The following is a 17,273-nucleotide window of genomic DNA, read 5'->3' as shown; positions in this document are numbered from 1 at the left end:
GATCGTTACCTCTTTCACCAGACTTGCCTTCGCCAGCTCAGAAAAGGCGAAGTGCATCACGCAAATAAAATACAGCAAGGGTTGTCCCTGCTTGCAACTAAGACCTGTGTGCCAGTGGAATTACTTATTCTGTAGTGCATTGGAGTGCATAAGTCCAAAAAACGCTGGCGTCTTTTCCTTTTTTCAGAGTGATAGGCTGCAAAAGTCCTTAAACTTTTTTTTGGGTAACCGGCTTCCCCCATACATTTTCTAACATATGGAACATAAACTATACAGTGGGCTCATGTGTAGGGCATTATAACAACTCTATTTTTTTAATTAAGGTTCCCTGGACTTGTATAATGTAATGTATTTGCTGAAACATATACTTAAACTTTACAATTTCCCGACGTAGGCAAATTAGCCTGAGTGAAGACCTCTAATAAAGTTGCGCTAGGCATAATTGAACGCTAGCGCATGTCCGCTTTGATTGCCGAAGTAACGCTAGCGAAAATTCGTGTCCGGCGCCCTGGATGCAACTTCGCATTTGAGTCAAATTAGCGTTGTCTGAGCGAATTTTCGCCTGTTGAAGTGTAGCAATGGGTGCAAAGCGGTCGCTGGCGAATTTTCGCCTGTTAGTGAATCTGCCCTCTGCCCCTTAGAGTCTGCACCTGAATTACTTAACTGCCAGACTGAAACACCAGAGACAGGGACGTTAAACTTTGAACTTAGATTTTGGAAAAACAGCAAAAAATTAAAAAAGGAAAGTAATTGGAAAAAAGTATTTATTTAAGTATTTTATTTCTGGGGATGGCTCTGTAGCTGCTGCTGACCTTATAATGAGTCCATGGCTAGCTGAGAATACTGGGAGATGTAACTCAAATGAAGCCTCTGCCAAATCAAATAAACGGCTGCTGATGGAGGCTACAGTGAGCGCAGAGCTGTGTCCCTGTTGCATGAGTTGTCTGGTTGCAGCCGGCACACACAGGGCTCGGAATAAAAGAGATCGGGTTCATGTGAGGACATATAAACACAGAGCAGCTCGGGGTATAAAGGAAAAGCTAGCCAGGATTTCAGCATCAGCACATAAACAAGCAATCAGTTTTGGGTCATTACAGGAACCTCTAAAATATCCCTATCTGTCTGTCTACCAGGGTGTGAAGAGGTCTTGTAAACAGGGGGCTTCATTCGCTTTGGCGGCTCCTTTTGTACTGGTTACAAACAGGAATCAGACAGCGACTGGACATGGGAAAGTAGTTGGGATCTCAGATCCAATCTGACCACTCGTAGGAATTGTATCCACTTTCACTTGTCTGTAATTATCAACTCCAAATGTTAAGTATTATAAGACAAATCTGTGATGTAACAAAAGGCCTGAGGATAGGCGCGTAATGCAGCCCTACGTGGGCTAAATAAGGGAAATGGGCACCATATGGAGGTGCCAGGCTCTGCTTTCTGTTGTTGGCTTTGTTTTGGCAGCTGAGTGACACATACCAGGTATTTCCTACAGGTGGTCTTCTCTGAATCCAAACTCATAGCATTACTGATCCTGCCAGTCTGTATCTACAGCACAGAGCGCAGCATGTACCCAGCATCTTTCGGTCGCTTTTTGCTACCAGTAAATGAACACCTTACCCTTTCCTTTACTTATCATTTATTTTATTTAACCCTGGCAAAAGAAATAAGCAAGGGCTTCCCCAATTTCTTTTTTACTTACTGCTCAATTCGTGGAGACAGGAACAGCTTGGTTAAAACCTGGGTGGCTTCTGTGTCCTCAAAACTGACTGACAGGAGAGTAACATCCTCTCCCGGGTCTTCATTAGAGTCCTAAACACAAGCAGAGAGAGAGAGAGAGAGAGGGACGTCAAGTCTGAGGCATTAAAAGTGGTTCATGGTGGCGATATCTCTGGTACTGGGCTAAACAGAAAAGGAATGTTATGGGCACACGATAAGGGAAGAATTATGTCACCTCCTCCCCATACAGTATGTATAAATACTAAAATACAGAGAAGGAATGTTCTGGGCGCACAAAAAGTTATACCCTCAAACTGTACTGTCTAAAGGAAACAATATGGTACCTTTCTACCCATACTGTATGTATAAATACAAATATACAGAGAAGGAATGTTCTGGGCACACAATAAGCTATACCCTCATACTGTACTGTCTAAGGCAGTGATCCCCAACCAGTAGAACGTGAGCAACATGTTGCTCACCAATGTTGCACTCATTGGCCTCAAAGCAGGGGCTTATTTTTAAATTCTAGGCATGGAAGAAAGTTTTAATTGCATAAAAACTAAGTATAGTGCCAAGTAGAGTCTCCTAAAGGCTGTCAGTCTACATAGGGGCTACCAAATAGCAAATCACAGCCCTTATTTGGCACCACAAGGGACTTTTTCATGTTTGTGTTGCTCCCCAACACTTTTTACATTTGAATGTTCTGGGCACACACAAAGCCATACTAAATACAATACTGTCAAGCAGTACATGTAGTGTGTTTGCTCCTTACATCTCCCGTGTAGTACAATATGCTCTATGTGTCAGTGATTTGTTGCCACAGTTTTTCTTGGCAGTACCAAACTTTCCTGTCTAGTCCCAGACTTACATTTACACATAACTGTTATATTTCACAGCCGTATCACCTTGCTCAGTATGCCAAATAAAAATACCTTTGTTCCGTGATTGGGTCCCATTAGATAAATCCCCCAGTAATTGTCACCACTCCCTGGCAGACAGAGAGACAGACATGACAGTGAGTGTATACACATCACACAGGCAAATACGGATTGGAGGTTACACATTTATAGGATTTGGGCCAGAAAAGAGCACTGAGGTAAATATTAGTCCATTCCTGACAGCTCTTGTTTTTATGGCAAAAAGGAACACACAGGGAGAAAACTGGTACCCTGCAAAGTGCTGATCCGATCAATGACACGATGCAAACCTTCAACAGAACCGCCAATAAATTCATTTCATTATATGTGAATAAGATGGAGGGATAAAATAAATCTGCCCTGTGCCTGGAATGTGTCCCAGTGTTACTCTCTCACCTGATACAACTTCAACAAAGGGGACATGAAGGGGAAGGGGAGGGCACCTGGTAAGCTCCAGTTGGATTATATGAAGCCAAATGTAAGAGATATATCTGCAGGAGTGGGTATAATTAGCATAAATGGTTATACATACAAATATATTGAGAAGGAATGTTCTGGGCACACAGTAAGCTAGACACAGAACACACCGGCACAACATGAGAAAGGGGTCACGCCCCGAAACGTTGCATCCGCAATAAACGAGCAAGGTTAATCCTGCTAGACTTATCTATTTTGTGCCGGTGTGTTCTGTGTCTACGCTGTTTTTGAGGTTGCCCAATTCCTCTAACATCGAGCACCTGGGATTCGTTTGTCTTTGGACGGCCAGGGTGTGCGAGTGTAAGTTTTTCTGTTTCACACAGTAAGCTATACCCTCATACTGTACTGTCTAAGGGAAATAATATGGCACCTCCTTCCATACCTCCCAACATTTTGGAAGTAAAAAGAGGGACAAAAAAATTTTTCTCGCACGTAGCGCAGCAATTTTTTGACCACACCCCTTTCTGTGGTCACACCCCCTAATTACCATGTTTGTTTTACAAAATTTGGCAGGTTAGGAAAGTTTGAAAATATTTCTCCTTATCTAAACTGTGTTTTTGTGTCTCAAAATTGTTACAAAGTATCTTATTTGCACCTGTTAGGTGTTCTGGGCTCTCTGCTAAAAGCCAATTAAGTGAGAAACTTTGTTTCTTTTTCTGGCTGTTCGGTGCAGAGAAAAGAGGGACTTTCCAGTACAAATGAGGGACTGCGGGTTGAGCTGTCAAAAGAGGGACTGTCCCTCTGAATCGACAGTTGGGAGGTATGTCCTTCCCATATGTATAAATACAAATATACAGAGAACAGGAATGTTCTGGGCACACAATAAGCTATACCCTCATACTGTACTGTCTAAGGGAATCAATACGGCACCTCGTTCCCATATGTATAAATACAAATATACAGAGAAGGAATGTTCTGGGCACACAGTAAACTTTAACCCTAATACTGTACTGTCTAAGGGAAACAAATATGGAACCTCCCACCCATATGTCTCAATGCAAATATACAGAGGAGGAATGTTCTGGGCACACAATAAGCTAAGCAGGGATAAGCAGCACAATACAATGAGGAAAAACAAGAATCAGTCGGTATGTGAGGCAGACGTTATGGTTGGCAGCACTAAAGGAAGCGGTGAGAGAGGAAGCTGCCATAAAGAACAGGAAGCTGCTCGGTTGCCGCTAAACCAGGGAGCCCTGCATGCAAAAATTATTCAATTTAATAGTGACTTTGTGGGTTATTATATGGGCTTCCATCTCTAACCAGCAGCAGGAATTAATGAGATTTAATAGAGAACAAGTACCTCAGATAAAACACTATGTCCCTGTTTTTGCTGCTTTTTACAAAAGTGAAGAAGATGCAAATGACAGCTGGCGCTAGGAAAGGGCGGAGCTAGTTACTGCCCAGGTCCATACAGCAGTGCAGGATTCTGAGACAGAGAATTAGTCTTGCTAGGGGCAGAATTATTGATCTCGCCTGTGTCAGGCATAAGCAAACAATGTTTGCATAAAAATAGTAAAATATATAATTTTATCTCCTTGTGTGTGGGACTTATCCATTAGAGGGGTTGTTCAATTTTGAGTTAACTTTTAGTATGATGTAGAGAGGGAGTGCAATTGGTTTTCATTTATTATTATTTGTAGATTTTGAGTTATTTAACTTTTTATTCAGCAGCTCTCCAGTTTGCAATTTCAGCCATGAGGTTGCTAGGGTTCAAATTATCCTAGCAACCATGCACTGATTTGAATAAGTGACTGGAAAATGAGTAGGAAATGTCCTGAATAAAAAAGTAGCAATAACAATACATGTGTAGCCTTACAGAGCATTTGTTTTTTAGATGGAGACAGTGACCCCCATTCAAAATCTGAAAGAGTCAGAAGAAGGCGGCAAATAATTAAGAAAAACCTATGAAAAATAATGAAAACCAATTGAAAAGTTGGTTAGAGTTGGGCGTTCTAAGTTACTTAAATTCTGTCATGATTTTGTATGATGTAGTTTTTATTTCTAAAAGACTGTTTGCACTGCAAATAATTAACTCTACCATATAAAATTTCATTCCTGAACCAACAAGTGTATTTTTTTAATTTATAATATTGGTGTGTAGGTGCATCTCAGGTCATTTTGCCTGGTCATGTGCTTTCAGAAAGAGCCAGCACTTTAGGATGGAACTGCTTTCTGGCAGGCTGTTGTTTCTCCTACTCAATGTAACTGAATGTGTCTCAGTGGGACCTGGATTTTACTATTGAGTGCTGTTCTTAAATCTACCAGGCAGCTGTTATCTTGTGTTAGGGAGCTGTTATCTGGTTACCTTCCCATTGTTCTTTTATTTGGCTGCTGGGGGGGGGGAGAGGGGGTGATATCAATCCAACTTGCAGTACAGCAGTAAAGAGTGACTGACGTTTATGAGAGCACAAGTCACATGACTGGGGGCAGCTGGGAAACTGACAATATGTCTAGCCCCATGTCAGATTTCAAAAGTAAATATAAAAAAATCTGTTTGCTCTTTTGAGAAACACATTTTAGTGCAGAAATCTGCTGAAGCAGCACTATTAACTGATTTTTAGAAAAAAAATGTTTTCCCTTGACAGTATCCCTTTAAAAGGTGAACCACCCTTTTAAGCAAACTTGCAGCAGTAAGAGATTCAAAATCCTACCCAAGGGATATTGTGGGATATATGGGTAGTAACCGGGCAATGAGTGCCTAACTACTGCAAACTCATATACACTATTGCACAGTTACAGCCCCAACCCCTGATGCAGAACTGCGTAATTATAGGCAGTTTCACATAAAGGCAACTCTTACATAGGATTTACTGTTCCTTTGGATCCAGAATCAGCTTTGTACTCCAGATCGTATCTGTTCCACCAGAGGGCTGACCTTGCTACTAGCACTGAGTAGTGAGGTTAATCCGCAGTGGAATGTGCAATGGTGGACATTATACAAACAAATCCCCTTTACCGTAAGGTAACTGTGGGATTTACTGGAACCAGGAATTGAGTTCAGTCAGACGGCTACTGGGCACTGTAAGGAAAACATCTGTGCTGCACAGACACAATAGCCATAATTGCTTTCCTTTCCCACTTGGAACGGCTGAACTACATCACATATATAGGAATGAATGTGTGGGAAATACAGCTGAAAACGAAAGGGTCACGGAAGAGTCATTTCATGTGCTTAGTACAGAGGAATACCTATGCTGCCATAGTTTTATGGGATCTCTCTGTACAGACTATGAGCAAATGTAGGGACTGTTCCTGCTGAATTGTGCTTAGTACAGGGAATACCTATGCTGCCATAGTTTTATGGGATCTCTCTGTACAGACTATGAGCAAATGTAGGGACTGTTCCTGCTGAATTGTGCTTAGTACAGGGAATACCTATGCTGCCATAGTTTTATGGGATCTCTCTGTACAGACTATGAGCAAATGTAGGGACTGTTCCTGCTGAATTGTGCTTAGTACAGGGAATACCTATACTGCCATAGTTTTACTGGATCTCTCTGTACAGACTATGAGCAAACTTAGGGGCTGTTCCTGCTGAATTGTGTTAGTACAGGGAATACCTATGCTGCCATAGTTTTATGGGATCTCTCTGTACAATCTATGAGCAAATTTAGGGGGCTGTTCCTGCTGAATTGTGCTTACTACAGGGGAATACCTATGCTGCCATAGTTTTATTCTCTCTATACAGACTATGAGGAAACTTAGGGGACTGTTCCTGCTGAATTGTGCTTAGTACAGGGAATACCTATGTGGCCATAGTTTTATGGGATCTCCCTGTACAGGCTATCAGCAAACTTAGGGGCTGTTCCTGCTGAATTGTGCTTAGTACAGGGGAATACCTATGTGGCCATAGTTTTATGGGATCTCCCTGTACAGGCTATCAGCAAACTTAGGGGCTGTTCCTGCTGAATTGTGCTTAGTACAGGGGAATACCTATTCTGCGATAGTTTTATGGGATCTCTATGTACAGGCTATGAGCAAACTTAGGGGCTGTTCCTGCTGAATTGTGCTTACTACAGGGGAATACCTATGCTGCCATAGTTTTATTCTCTCTATACAGACTATGAGGAAACTTAGGGGACTGTTCCTGCTGAATTGTGCTTAGTACAGGGAATACCTATGTGGCCATAGTTTTATGGGATCTCCCTGTACAGGCTATCAGCAAACTTAGGGGCTGTTCCTGCTGAATTGTGCTTAGTACAGGGGAATACCTATTCTGCCATAGTTTTATGGGATCTCTATGTACAGGCTATGAGCAAACTTAGGGGATGTTCCTGCTGAATTGTGCTTAGTACAGGGAATACCTATGCTGCCATAGTTTTATGGGATCTCTCTGTACAGACTATGGGAAATCTTACAGACTTACGGAGATCAGAGAAAGCTCTTTTGAAATCTAAACTGAACTTATGAATTTCCTCTCATACCAAAGCCCAGTCTAACGTGTTCATTAGCTTTAAGGCATCTTCTTGCCCAGTCCATTCCAAAGCGACTTACATTTAGACACAGAGAAAAAGGACCCCCCCCAGTGAGTCAAATATGCTTAACACAAGGGAAGCAAATATATGCAGGGTGGCCCTGATTGGTCGTTTGGACACGTGGCTCCAAAACTTTGACTAAATCAGCAGTTAAAACGATTCCATTAAATGACACGGTCGTCTATTGCCCTCGTCTGCAAGTACGAGGGCAATAGACGACCATTGCCGAATGAGCAATAGGCGGAAACTGGCAGTGACAAGCCCCGACTGCTGAAAATGCCATAAACCAGAGGGCAGAAGTAGCAGAAAGTTTCAATGGGAATATCTACATATTGTCGTTATTTGTGAGAGCTTCACTGCGGTAAAAAAACACGTGCGCCATAGACATAAGGAGGGTCACAGATATGACAATGATCCTCTTACCTTTGGGTGGCTTACAGGTCTGTTTAAAAATAAAACTGGGTAAATAGTCTGTGCAAAATAAAAAATCTTTCTAATATAGTTAGTTAGCCAAAAATTTTATGTATAAAGGCTGGAGTGACTGGATGTGTAACATAATAGCCAGAACACTACTTCCTGCTTTTCAGCTCTTTAACTCTGAGTTAGTCAGCAATTCTAAGGTGGGCCACATGGGCCATAACTGTTCAGTGAGTTTGCAATTGATCCTCAGCATTCAGCTCAGATTCAAAAGCAACAGTTATGAGCCATGTGCCCCCCCTCAAGTCACTGATTGGTTACTGCCTGGTAACCAATCAGTGGAAACCAAGAGAGCTTAAAAAGCAGGAAGTAGTGTTCTGGCTATTATGTTACACATCCAATCACTCCAGCCTTTATACATTACATTTTTGGCTAACTAACTATATGAGAAATATTTTTTATTTTGCACAACCTATCGATTTACCCAGTTTTATTTTTATACTGAACAATTTCTTTAAAGTCACTGCATTTGACAACACCCCCAGCATTGCAGTGATCATCAGCATAAATCGCTCAACAACGTGTACTTATCTGCACTAATTAGTTGGGTGGGTGGCTGACCTGTATAAAAATGTTTTACATTTTAAGTTCAGGCCTAATTATATTAATGATGGGGCAGTAACTTTTTAATTAAATCTATGACTAAGAGACACAACAGAGGAAAGTAACCTGGAGAGCTGAAAGTGTGCTCGGCCTCCTTATGTTTATGTTAATTAAGGTTGCACTGATTTCTATGCTGCCATGCAGTGTAATTCTGAATTCATTACTAATTAGCTGTGTATTGTGACTGGTGTATTGACTATGAAGATTTTCATTCATTCAGGTCATGGTATATCTAATATAAGTAATTCTAAAACAAGTGGACTTCATTGAAGTAATCATTATAGATGTTTCACTACTCATCCAAGCAGCTTCTTCACTTCAACTGACTGGTGTGGGAAATCCTTGGCATATAAATGTGCCGTTGTGATTGGATTGATGGAAGAGTTTCTATGCTGACGACTTCCCACACCAGTCAGTTGAACTGAAGAAGTTGCTCGGATGAGTAATGAAACGTCTTCAATGATTACTCGGCAAGTCCAGTTGTTTTAGAATTAGACTGGTGTGTATATATATATATATATATATATATATATATATATATATATATATATATATATATATATATATATATATTTCCCATACAACTGGTGCACTCTAAACTGTCCTCAAATGCCTGGGTGCCGGTCAACACATTAGTATAGCAGAAAGCAAACAAACCGGACTCCAAGGACTTTGTGTCTCAAAAGCCAAATGAAGGTTTATTCTTGCTCAACGTTTCGGCGCTCCAACTGAGGCCGTCTTCAGGAGGGTGAAGACCCTGAAGACGGCCTCAGTTGGAGCACCGAAACGTTGAGCAAGAATAAACCTTCATTTGAGACACGAAGTCCTTGGAGTGCGGTTTGTTTTCTGATGGGGAGCTACTGGGGCATCTTACAGGCACAGATCTATAATAATAAAGTTGCCACCTTTTCTGGGGTCGGAAAATGGGCAGGGAGGCAGGGTGGGGGGCAGGACTGGTGACGTCGGGTTGGGGCAGGACCAGTGTCGTACTGGGCCGGCGGGACACCGGGAAAAAACCCGGTGGGCCCGACCCCTAATGGGCCCCCGCCAGGCCAGTCCCCTCTCCTCTCCCGATCAGATTTAGGGGAAAAAAGTTTTTTCCGGCACCGCGCAGCGTCATCTGCGCATGCGCGCTGCACCTTTTGATTTAGGAGTGCAGTGGTACCTTCGCCTTCATCCATGCGCGCTCTACGTGTCATAGTAGGGGGGCGGAGGTCTGAGGGGGCCCTGGACATTAGTCCCGGTGGGCCCTTGGCCCCCTAGTCCGACTCTGGGCAGGACTGATGACATGACTGCGCTTGGCTGATTGCCATGTCGTTGTTTTCAAAATCCGTCTAGATTTCATAATTTGGAAATCCGGACAGGAAAGTTTCACCTGGACAGCCCTTCCAAATACTGGGCTGTCCGGGTGAAATCCAGACAGGTGGCCATCCTACCTGCTAAAGGGCTGTAGGTGGTTTTGGCTGATATAGAAACCCAAAACATATTTTTATTCTAATTCTTTGTTGATCTTTAGTTGTCCTTTAAGTTGCTATATTCCAGTAGCATCCCCCTCACTCTCTACATTCCTGACCAATTGGTCCCAGTTAGTATTTTATAAGCCGCTGTTCGGACTTTACCCATTTTGTTCAATGTTACAGAAAACATTCTGCTCTTTATAAATAAACAAGATCATAAAAATATGCGCTGGCACGGGGACAAAGCTGTGGTGAAATGCTGAAAGGAGAGAGGAATGTGAGAGGAACGGCTCAGGCCGCAGGGATTTATGACCTGTCTGGAGAAGAGGTGCTACATTTTACACCAGGGAGACAGTCAAAACAAGGTTTGAGACAACAGGTTTAAAAACCTCACGGGGTTCTTTCTTAGGGCTCTTAGAGACGAGCGTTTGATGCTGCGTTCCGTTTTTATGCGTTCAGCCGCAGGGGAGCGCAGGAGTAGACGCATTCAGTTTTTTTCAATGGGGCTGTACTCACACAGGCGCATGAAGGCGCCAAACGCAGGTTGAGACGCAACATGCTGCATTTTTCCTGCGTTCGGCGCCTACATGCGCCTGTAGAGCCCCATTGAAAAAAACTGAATGCGTCTACTCCTGCGCACCCCTGCGGCTGAACGCATAAAAACGTAACGCAGGAGAGCGCAGCTTCAAACGCTCGTCTGTAAGAGCCCTTATAGGGACAATGTGATTCTTTACAAATAGGGATACTGACTCCATGCTACTAATTAACATAGGCCCGGGGATAGGATCACTTCTAATGCAGGTTTATAAAATATTTTATAGTAGTGATGCACCGAAACCACTATTTTGGATTCGGCCAAACCCCCAAATCCTTTGTGAAAGATTCGGCCGAATACCGAACCAAATCCGAATCCTAATTTGCATATAAGGGTTTGGAAGGGGAAAACATTTTTTTTTTACTTCCTTGTTTAGTGACAAAAAGTCACGCAATTTCTCTCCCCTCCCCTAATTTGCATATGCAAATTCAGATTCGGTTCGGTGGGCAGAAGGATTCGGCCGAATCCGAATAATGCGGAAAAAGGCCGAATTCCGAATCGAATCGTGGATTCGGTGAATCCCTATTTTATAGCAATAGGATCCTGCAGACACAGTAAACTATGTGTATATTGCCAAACCCATCAATCTCTTCTATATATTGCACAGCACAATCCAGCACCCCCACTGCACGTTCCACAGAACCCCTATAAAAAACACTTCCCAGTCCCCCAGTGGCCAAGTCCCTAATGGGGTGGATCACCTTAAACCTAACTTTAAGAGGCACATTTATCAAAGGTCGAATTTTGAATTCATGTGAGTTTTTCAAAACCATTAAAAATCCGACCAAATCGAAATTTATTAAAAAAATGTATTAAAAAAAAATGTTCTAACTCAGATGAATGGAATCGACCCGAAGACTAAAATCAAATTAGAATTTTAAAAACTCGATTTGAGTTTTTTTCAGCAATTCGGCAGGTTTTAGGTGGCGAATAGTCAAATTCGAGTTCTTAAAGGACCAGTAACATTAAAAAAAAATTGTTTCTTTGTAACGAAAAAAAACACCAATACAGTTTTAACTTTTCAATCGCAAAGCGACTTCGGAAAACGATACTTGCATACTAACATACTAAGGGGCAGATTTCAAAATTAGAATTTCAAGGTTTTTTTTATGGTCAAATTCAAATTTGAGTTTTTTTAAAATGTAGGTTTTGGAGATTTATCATACTCTGGCCCTTTAACGGACCAGTAACATAATTTTTTTAAAGAAAAAAAAATTAGTTTCTTTGCAACGAAAAAAAAAAACACCAAGAAAGTTTTAAGTTTTAAATTGCAACACTTTTATTAAGAAATTACTTACCGATTCTCTGCATGCGCTCCTCTTCAGAAACAGCGACAGGGCGACGATCCATCGTGCATCACTCAATTTCTCTTCCCTGCCTATCTCCTATAGAAGGCAGGGAGGAGAAATCGAGCGCGGCACAATGGATCGTCGCCCTATCGCCGTTTCTGAAGAGGAGCCCATGCAGAGAATCGGTAAGTAATTTCTTAATAAAAGCTTTGCGATTTAAAACTTAAAACTTTCTTGGTGTTTTTTTTTCGTTGCAAAGAAACAATTTTTTTTATGTTACTGGTCTGTTAAAGTGGATCGTCGCCCTGTCGCCATTTCTGAAGAGGAGAGCATGCAGAGAATCGGTAAGTAATTTCTTAATAAAAGCTTTGTGATTTAAAACTTTCTTGGTGTTTTTTTTTTCTTTGCAAAGAAACTAATTTTTTTTAAAAAATTTTTATGTTACTGGTCCGTTAAAGGGCCAGAGTATGATAAATCTCGAAAATCTAAATTTAAAAAAAAACACAAATCTGAATAACTCCCTAGTCGAATTTGACAGTTTTGACCATAAAAAAAAACCGTGAAATTCTAATTTTGAAATCTGCCCCTTAGTATGTAAGTATGGTTTTCCGAAGTCGCCTGTAATTGCAATTGAACTCAGTATGATGGAATTCATTCCAACATGCTCCATGCGTCAAATCTTTTTGTCCCTCTCTCTATTTCTAAAATGTCAGGAGGTATTTTCCGTAATTAGGATCTTCATTCCTTAAGAATCACTGACTGAGGAGCATTTACCTCAGTTAAAGGCCATGTAAAGCCTACATTTTCTAACCATGTATATAAATTGGGCATATCTTCCCCACCTAAGCCACATCATATACCCCTCCATTTGCCAACACCATCACATTTTCCTAAAACAAATAGCTTTCACCCGGCAACCATTTTCCCTCTGACACATTATCAGTAACATTGAGTCACGCAATGCAGAATGCAGGTTTACACAGGCACAACATACTTTGATAATAAAGTTCTGCTGGTATTGAGCAGTGTAATGGTTAAACTGAGCTCAGGAGAGGTGGTTAGGAGAAAAAAATAGGATCAGACAGCTAGAGATTCTATGGGAACCAGCAATGCTATCTCTTCATTGCCTGTTAGACTGGAGGGTGTGTTTAGTAATCTGAGCTGAGAAGAACGGAGCATGCTCATGAGCCAACAGCCAAAGCAAATTCCTGAGGGAGGGGGCAGAGTGGGTTAGAGGAGGAGAAAGATTTATAAGTGATTATGGGGATGGTACAGCCTTACTGGTAACCTTTTAACAACCAGAGTCGCAGTTATCTAAAGATTTCAAAGAAGCTGTTCACTGATTACAGTTTTGTGGAGAGGGTTTACATGTCCTTTAAGTCTACTAGAAAATCATGCAAATGGCAAATAAACCCAATTGGCTGGTTTTGCTTCCAAAAAGCAATTTGCATTAATTGATTATAATGTCTCCTAACCTGCCATCATGTCCGCTATTTGTTATTTAGCTGTACAGGTAGCGGGTGGCATCATTTCAAAGCAGCAGATGTGGCCAAGGGATTATATTATTTTGGAATCACAAAAGTGCTTATAATTTAGGCCTTTGGCATTATCTCCCGTTCCTCTCTTTTCCCGGTGATTGCACTCTGCTATAGCAGCCGACAATTTGGGGCTGGTGCCAGCTGTGTGTTACTTGCCAGTCTTAATAAGGCCCAGGTGTTTTGTGGTTGGCGCAGGTTCACTCGCTGTGGGCGAAATATTGCAATCAGCTCTGTGTGCGCTTACGTGTACTTTGACGTTATTTTCCTAAAATGTGCTTAAAGGCATGTTTGGGGAGAAAAGGCACAGGTTACATAGTAGATAACAGAACATTTCTATAGAATCTCGTATTCTACAGTGCTTATCTGTTATGTGAACCTGGGCCTTTTCTCCCTTTTTTCAGACTGAATGGTGCTGCCCCCATGAACCCAGCAGCTTGTTTATATTAGGGATGCACCAAATCCACTATTTTGGATTCGGCTGAACCCCCGAATCCTTCGCATAAGATTTGGACGAATACCGAACTGAATCTTAATTTGCATAAGCAAATTAGGGGTGGGAAGCGGAAAACATTTTTTACTTCCTTGTTTTGTGACAAAAAGTCATGTGATTTCCTTCCCCAACCCTAATTTGCATATGAAAATTCGGAATTGGATTCGGCCGAATCAGAATCCTGCTGAAAAAGGCCGAATCCTGCCCGAATCCCGAACAGAATCCTGGATTCAGTGCATCCCTACTTATGCCTACCCCTAGTTCTGGCCCTGCACCTACCCCGCCCCCTCCCAAACCACACCCACCCTGGCCCACCCTTCCCCCACTGTTTCTAGATCCGCACCCCGCAGTGACATCACAAAAGGGGTGGGGCAGGCGCAAGCCGGCAGGGGAGAGCAGGTGACAAATTCAACCGGGTCCCGCCAGCAACCTGAAGATTTTGCGCATACCTCCCAACATTTTGGAAGTAAAAAGAGCGACAAAAAAATGTTTCCGCACGTAGCGCAGCAAATTTTTTGACCACAGCCCTTTCTGTGGCCACCCTCCCTAATTACCATGTTCATTTTACAAAATTTGACAGGTTATGAAAGTTTGAAAATATTTCTCCTTATCTAAACTGTGTGTTTGTGTCTCAAAATTGTTACAAAGTATCTTATTTGCACCTGTTAGCTGTTCTGGGCTCTCTGCTAAAAGCCAATTAAGTGAGAAACTTTGTTTCTTTTTCTGGCTGTTCAGTGCAGAGAAAAGAGGGACTTTCCAGTACAAATGAGGGACTACGGGTTGAGCTGTCAAAAGAGGGACTGTCCCTCTGAAAAAGGGACAGTTGGGAGGTATGTTTGCACAGGAGCCAGTAAACCTGCAGGTCCCGTGGGTTTCAGGCCGGCCCTCACATCACTAATCTGAACCACACGGTCCATTCAATTTGAGTTTTAATTAACATATAAATACTTTTCATCTCAGCATAAAAATTACATCAGACCGCTGCCATTCCTCTGTAATAAGCACCATATGTAGCGCTAATGTCCCTGATTTCCATTTAGTTCCTTTTGATTTGATTTTCCATGCACGTTTGCAAAAAAAATCCCTTGATTGGCCTGAGAAAAACAAAGAAAATATGCAAAATAATGCTGATCCCAGTGCTCGGTCTCCCATAATGAAATCCACAAAAGGGCGATTAACTGCACCCACTAACGGATTGTAAATAAGTTAAATGGACAATATTCTAGTCACATTGTGATATAAAGACATTATTTAATCATTCCTTAATCAAAGCTCCAAATTACGGAAAGGCCACGTCCCATAGACTCTATTTTATCCAGATAATCAAAATTTTTAAAAATGATTTCCTTTTTCTGTGTAATAATAAAACAGTAGCTTGTACATAATCCAAATTAAGATATAATTAATCCTTATTGGAGGCAAAACCAGCCTAAAATTATTAACAGTTCAGAACCTGCATTTGAATTACTGAGCTGCCAGACTCAAACACCAGAGACAGGGACATTCAACTTTACACTTAGATTTTGGAAAAAATGTAAAAAATAAATAATGGAAGGTAATTGAAAAAAGTCTTTATTTCTGGGGAAGGTGAACAACCCATTTAATTATATCTTAGTTGGGATCAAGTACAAGCTACTGTTTTATTATTACAGAGAAAAAGGAAATCATTTTTAAAAACTTGGATTGTTTGGTTAAAATGGAGTCTATGGGCGTAATTTGGAGCTTTCTGGATATCGGGTTTCCGGATAAGGGATCCTATACCTGTATAAACAAGCTGCTGTGTAGCCATGGGGGCAGCCATTCAAGCACAGGATACACAGTAGATAACAGATAAGTACTACTATAGTTTATATAAACAAGCTGCTGTGTCGCCATGGGGGCAGCCATTCAAGCACAGGATACACAGTAGATAACAGATAAGTACTACTTTAGTTTATATAAACAAGCTGCTGTGTAGCCATGGGGGCAGCCATTCAAGCACAGGATACACAGTAGATAACAGATAAGTACTACTATAGTTTATATAAACAAGCTGCTGTGTCGCCATGGGGGCAGCCATTCAAGCACAGGATACACAGTAGATAACAGATAAGTACTACTATAGTTTATATAAACAAGCTGCTGTGTAGCCATGGGGGCAGTCATTCAAGCACAGGATACACAGTAGATAACAGATAAGTACTACTATAGTTTATATAAACAAGCTGCTGTGTAGCCATGGGGGCAGCTATTCAAGCACAGGATACACAATGGATAAAATATCTGAAGAATGCCATTGTATACTATATAGCTTATCTGTTATCTGCTGTGTATCCTTTGCCTTTTCTTCTTTTTCAGATTTAAATGGCTGCCCCCATGGCTACACCGCAGCTTGTTTATATAAACTATAGTAGTACTTATCTGTTATCTACTGTGTATCCTGTGCTTGAATGGCTGCCCCCATGGCTACACAGCAGCTTGTTTATATAAACTATAGTAGTACTTATCTGTTATCTACTGTGTATCCTGTGCTTGAATGGCTGCCCCCATGGCTACACCGCAGCTTGTTTATATAAACTATAGTAGTTTTTACCAGTTTTAACAGTGCGGGTCAACATTGCATTATATTTGCATTACTTTAAAAGACTTTCTTTTTTTGGTTTTACTGTTCAAGTCCATCGTGAACAATAAATAAGTAAATAAAAGAGTGTGACATCCCATAGTGTAATGTTGGCCACATATGCCAATTCTTCTTGATGTTTAAATGGCCATAGCACAATGAAACAACCAATCAGAAGAAAGGTTGATAAGGTCACTTAGCAGAAGTACTGGGAAATGAGAGAACATGCATTTCAAGATAGGCCGGTATTAACCAACAGACAAGCAAAACTGGGTCATCATTCATCAGTTTTCCATTATGGACAAGGCAAACACAAAGTGATAAAGCAATGGATATTCATTATAGCTTTACAAGTTGCAAAATAGTAACCAGTAAGACTGAACGTTTCCAACAGACAGAGCTATTGCTGTAAGTAAAAGCCCCAAACATGGCGGCACGGTGGTTTGAGCATTGCATTGTGGGAAATATGTCAGACCAGTTATTGGAAAGGGCTTTTTCGTTGTGTCAAAAGTTCAAATTGAAAGGATCGTTTTAAAACAATCTATTCTTTTCCAGTCTGTAAACACGAGTGATTGCGAGAAGGAGACAGAACTATTTACCATTGTAATAAAGTCTCACATACTGAGTCAATTACTGTGTA

The 17,273-nt window shown here is 41.3% G+C and overlaps 1 long non-coding RNA gene across 2 annotated transcripts in view; it reads right to left on the bottom strand.

The window, feature by feature from the left end:
* Nucleotides 1-17,273, bottom strand: part of LOC108717668 — a 99,369-nt gene that overhangs the window by 63,161 nt on the left and 18,935 nt on the right. For both annotated transcript variants that reach the window (XR_005961517.1, XR_005961516.1), the window contains exon 2: nt 1,697-1,806. This is a non-coding gene — a long non-coding RNA (uncharacterized LOC108717668). The remainder of the gene's footprint in view (nt 1-1,696; nt 1,807-17,273) is intronic.

The sequence above is a fragment of the Xenopus laevis genome, chromosome 5S (assembly GCF_017654675.1).
Source record: "Xenopus laevis strain J_2021 chromosome 5S, Xenopus_laevis_v10.1, whole genome shotgun sequence".
In the NCBI taxonomy this organism is placed as follows: Eukaryota; Metazoa; Chordata; class Amphibia; order Anura; family Pipidae; genus Xenopus; species Xenopus laevis.
The sequence above is the reverse complement of the archived record's forward strand: the minus strand, read 5'-3'. Positions and strand labels throughout refer to the sequence as shown.